Here is a 5,992-nt window from a genome sequence, read left to right as displayed (position 1 = left end):
AGATGTATGCCAGGCGCGTCGCAGCGCAACAGTGTTTCGTGAGATATCGCGAAGCCTGTTACGCGAGACGTGGTCTGGCGTACATCTACCTAGTAGTGTGTAACAGGAGATCCCGATGTGGAATTCCCAAAGCTCTCAACGTTGCGCGAATATTACAAGTATAGGATTCAATTGAGAAATGAGGAGTGGAATCCACTTTTTCTTAGTGAAAGGCTTTTCCTGCAGTATCTTATCACTGCAGCTATTAGATGTGAGTACAATGACGTGGATTATCACTCACGCCTAGAACTGCAAAAGATTTATATGGAGACGTACAAAACCGTCATTAACTTTGTAAACGAGCTCGCAAATGGTGCAAACAAAAAGTTAGGTAGGGTTGCTCTTTTGCTATCCAGAGTTGCACACACTGAATGAAACCGCAGGAACCGGTTTCTCGACGCCATGGCAATTAATTCAAAATTCAAGTGTCCGTCATACTTTATTACTATGACTGCCAACCCGCACTGGCAGGAAATTAAAAACGATCTCCCTGATGTCAAACCACAGGTTGTAGTCAGGGTGTTTTTGCAAAAAATGGCGATCCTTATGCATCTCCTCGTTCAAAAACAATGTTTTGGTAGGGCTTTAGCATATGCGTGTGTCATTGAATATCAAAAAAAGGGGTCTTCCACACCAGGCGCGGTTTTAAGTCCGTCTGACGGAGGGGGCGATTTGCTGTGGGTTGCCTACTTTCAGGGGTTTTGTAGGACAAGTTGCCTACCCACCCCAGGGGGAGATTTGGGCCCCCCCTAAAACCGTGCCTGTTCCTCACTGCCATGTAATTCTGACAGTCCATCCCGATGACATGCCTCAATGTGGTCTGGAGGTTGATCTCCATATAAGAGCTGAGATCCCCGACAAAGAAAAGGAACCAGAGCTATACAAATTTGCTACAAAGTTAAATTTGCATCACCTGTGTCACGAGAAAAATAGAAGTAACGAAGATGTCTTTTGCAGGTTGGACGTTAAGCATTGCAAGTCCAGATTTCCTAAAGACTTTTGTGATGAAACGACTATGAATGGCCGTCGTGTTGATTATAGGAGGCTTAACACTGGTATCACTTACAAAAATCCGTCGACAGGAGAAATCTTTGACAATAGGCAGGTAGTAGCATTCAGCCCGTTCCTTACACTAGAATTGGGGACAAACACGAATGCTGATCTATGCTCTGGTGAAGCTCAGAGCAACAAATATATAACTCTGTACATGAATAAGTCCGGGGACCAAGTTTATACCTCACTGGCAGAGGACAATATGAAAAAAGATGGGCAAATTGTTGAGTGGGATGAAATTCAGTTCTATAAAAAAATTAAGTTTCTGGGTTCAATGGAAGCTGTAACGTCAATTATGGGCGTGCCAGAAATTTACATATCTCATAGTGTCACTACCGTACCTGTTCACGACGAAGGTGAACAAACTATCCTGTGGGAAGAAGGGGGTATGGGACGTGCTCTTGAAAATGGCGAGAGAACCATATGCTCACTGAGTACTTCAAACTTAATGAAAATTCAGACAAGTACCGACACAAAATGTACGTGGAAGTAGTAGAAACGCATAGTTGGCATGAGAGAGAAAAATATCGGAAGGAGAGAAAATTGGGTCGCAATAATGAAAAATGGGAGAGTTGCATTGCCCGCAAGCCAAGGTACACACAGACAGACACACCAACAGACAGACAGACGCGAAACTTTTTGATCATCACTGGGGTAATAGGCTTCGCTAATCGCTCAGCCAATCAAATAATGTAACCTGTAAACTGGTATCAGGTTTATATTTGTAAAGATGCCATACCTTGTATAGCTGCTCTACTTGTCTTGCCTGATGACACTGTGGGAAAACTATCCAGTGGTTGTCATAACCAAATATGCAAGGGTGTAAGATAACTCTTTACTTTTATAGGAGGAACATTTATCTAGTAAATGACACACACAGCATTAAAGCTAATTCGGGGCTCTCATTCTGCTTCAGCAAAGCCCACAGGGAATGCCACCGTCCACACATATTTGGAGCGGCGTCCATGCCGATGCCCATCATACAGCTCAAAGATATGCCAACATTCCCCATGAATATCTTGACTGCATTGTACAGGAATTCAGCTGTCTGTCTGATCAAGGGAATGAGGCCCAGAAATTTCGCGACCATTTTCGACTGATTGTACCTTAAATAGATGATCATGACGGCCACATGCTTGGTTTTGTTGGCAGACTCGTTGACAACGAGCGAGTAGTACCCGACGCCGAGGCCCTGCGCGTCGCGTCTGTCTGTGTGTCTGTTTGTCTGTCATCGCGATAACTCGAAAACGAATTTAGCTAGCGACCTGGGATATTCAGGGTCGTTTTGTGTCATAAAATGACAGATCAAGTTCGAAGAAGAGCATTCAAGCTCAAAAATTGGATTTTTAAACAATCAAAAACCACAGGTCGCACAAATAACGTTTTTTAAAAATATTGTTTTTACAGTTTCCTTAGAAGTAACTCATCAAAGTAGAGCCCTCGGGGCGAAAATTTCGTCTGTTTGGATCTATCTTTAACCATTTAGGCGCCACATGGAGTTTTTGACGAAAATGAGCGAAAAAAAGTACAACACTTCATGCTTAGTCGAAGAGACGGGAAGTTGACGGGCCAGGGGCCCGTATCTTTGTGTACATTTTTGCGCTACCCGACTCGGGTGTCAGCGCCGCAGGCCTAGGTAGATGTATGCCAGGCGCGTCACAGCGCAACAGTGTTTCGTGAGATATCGCGAAGCCTGTTATGCTAAACGTGGTCTGGCGTACATCTACATAGTATATTTTTCCTCAGATATTTGATGGTCTCCGGTAGGGTAACTCGTTATAAAATAAAACCCCGAGGAACAAAATTTGTGACTTCTGGGGAAGCCTGTTACGCGAGACGTGGTCTGGCGCGCATCCTCCTAGTTACTCTAAAATTAGGGACATGAAACTTCTGCTGTTCGGTAACGGTTTTCATTAAAAGTTCGAATTTTGACAGATTGTTGGCTGAGTGATAGCGAAGGCTATTACTCCAGTGATGATCAAAACGTTTCGCGTCTGTCTGTCGGTCTGTCTGTCTGTCCGCACGATAACTCGAACGGTTTGAGGTAGAAGGCTCAAATTTTTGTAACTTTGTATCATAAAAAGGAAAAAAAACCTATTGATTTTGAGCCCTTTAGCTTAAAAATTGACGTGTCAAAAATCAAAGACGAAAACTCAAAATATTACTTTTAAAAAATATTTCTTTTCTCAGCTATTTAAGAGGTTACTCGTCAAAGTAAAATCCGCGGTGGCAAAATTTTGTACATTTGGCTCTTTCTTGTACCGTTCAGACGCCAGAGGGCGATTCCCACACGAAAACGACTCAAAATCATATTAATGTTGTTTCTCAGATATTTGATGGTCTGTGATGGGGCAACCAGTCAAAATAAAATCCTGGGGATAAAATTTGTGTTCTTTGAAGCCGAAGGCGTATCTACGGCTCTACGACTCTGCCATTTGCCCGACTCGGGTGTCAGCGCCGCAGGCCAAGTCAGATGTATGCCAGGCGCGTCGCAGCGTAAGAAACCTGTTACGCGAGACGTGGTCTGGCGTTCATCTTAGTTACTGACTGAGCGATAGCGAGGCCAATTACTCCAGTGATGACCTAAAAGTTACGCGTCTGTCTGTTCGCACGATAACTCAAGAACGGTTTGAGGTAGAGGGCCCAATATTTTATAGACTATTCCGCTGGACCCGCTAATCGCGATACTCTTGAAAAACAAATGCACCGGAAGTCATCTAAAACCGGCTCCAGAGGCCTTATTACACCATAATATTGTTCAAACTTCATAAATAAATTCCCAGGAGAAATAATTTTTCACTTTCGAACATATTTTAGGGCTCTATGGAGGCTTAATTTTTATTTGAAATAGCCGATTTCCGGTGCATTTGTTTTTCGAGAGGTACGAGCGGAATGGTCTATTGTAACTTTGAATCACTAAACGAAAGAACTGTATTGATTTTGAGCCCTCTGATTTAAAAACAAACGTGTCAAAAAAATCAAAAACAAAAAGCATTAAACATTTCTTGTAAAACACCCTTTTTTTTTACATCTATCATAGAGGTATCTCGTCTAAGTAGAACCCTTCGAGCCAAAATTTTGTCCGTTTGGCTCTATCTCTACTGTTTGGGCGCCAGAGGGCGTGCTTCACCCAAGAATCAACCCAAAGCATTTCTATGTTTTTCTCAGATATTTTATGGTTTCCGGTGTGGTAACTCGTCAAAGTAAAACCCCGAGTCGCAAAATTTGTGACTTTTGGGGCCGAAGGCCTAATTACGACCGTGCCTTTTGCCCAACGCCGGTGTCATCGCCGCAGGCCTACGTATGCCAGGCGCGTCGCAGCGTAATAGTGTTTCGTGAGATATCGCAAAGCCTGTTACGCGAGACGTAGTACATCCACCTTGTACAGACAAACAAACAGAATGAAGCTTTTTCGGTCAGTGGAGTAATGGGCTTCGCTAGTCGCTCAGCCAAAAGGGTATAGGGTGTTTCAGGCCATCTAAAACGGAAGTATGAAAAGAACAAACTCACTGACTTTTCTGTTTCCGTAGAGGCTCTGATTAGTCGTCCTGATCACGTATGCCACTTTGGCCTTTCTAGTATGGAAAACTGCCAGATCAGTTTCGAGGTCCCCCCTTTGAGAGGTTAGGATCGGAACAAGCTACTATGATAATTTCTCATACTGGGCAGACGGAAACATATAAGTCAGCGAGTTTGTTCTTTTTCACTTCCGATTTAGATAGCCTGGAACACCCTGTTTCAGAGCTGGACGTGAAGAAGTAAAATGGAAGAACAAAAGGTGCTCTGCGCATGAGCAGACTCCCCCCACTCCATCCCCTCCTTACCCTACTCCGCGTCTACGCATGAGCAGTGCGCGTTTTGTTCTTCCATTTTACTTCTTCACGTCCAGCTCTGAAATACCCGATTAAGTTACCGGCGAAAGTCAAACTAACCGATCGCTGCGTCACCTCAGTTTTCTAAGCAGCCCCGCACACCAGGTATGTCAATCCTTCAATGGTATCCTTCTCACTTCAGTTAGAATTCGTAAAATGATGTAGTAATTATGCTTCATGAGACTTTTCTTGGTAATAATTCAAATAAACTATCATTAATTCATTGCACTGCTTTGAATTTCGCAGATCTTGAAGGGGATGGCCCTAGCTCTGTCCAGGTCTGCTCTGATCCTTCAGATTATGAAGAGAAGGCTTGGGCGAAGAGGCCCACAACAAACCATATCAAGTCGAAGTCAGCAGGCACGGTTCATGTCGCAGGTCAATTTCCCTATTCATCCCATTTGCCCATCTTGTTTTGGTAGTACATCGTCAAGTGACCCTTTATTTCTCCGTTTCTGTACTAGCTGCTTTGCCTGCTTCCTCTGTCAAAAGGGGTCGTGGCAGACCTAAGGGATGTAAAAACATTTCAAAAATGCAACAATTATGTGCCCCAGGTTGGTTTATTTGACTTTTTGGCCCAGGAGAGTATACGTAGGAGTACCCTCAGGTAGCAAAATGAAGGAAACTGCATTCAAACCGCATTATTTGACCCATCTAAAACGCGCATTGTAGGCACATGCGAGCGCATATTAGGCGCCTACACGCGTTCTTGACGCGTTTTAGATTGGACACAAAATGCACATTTTATGCAGCTCTGCTACCTGGGACGTGCAGCAGCCCGTAATGGCTGAGCTTTAGTCGTTAGTGTGCTAAAATTCTGAAATGTAACGGTTAAAGGAATATGGTTGCACTAATGTACAGATGAAGGGCCAGGGAAGGGGGGGGGGGCTGCAGTATTTAACAAGCAGGCCCGCCCTTCCGCCAAACGCAGTTGCCAGCTCCACTTCACTGCGCCAGCTACTCCGTTCGGCAGGGGCCGGGCCTGCTTGGCCTGCCGGCGGCGATGGTCGGGCCTGCGGCCCGACCAT

This window comes from Frankliniella occidentalis, unplaced genomic scaffold, assembly GCF_000697945.3.
Source record: "Frankliniella occidentalis isolate FOCC.00 unplaced genomic scaffold, Focc_3.1 Scaffold410, whole genome shotgun sequence".
NCBI lineage: Eukaryota > Metazoa > Arthropoda > Insecta > Thysanoptera > Thripidae > Frankliniella > Frankliniella occidentalis.
Note: the sequence above shows the minus strand (reverse complement) of the source record.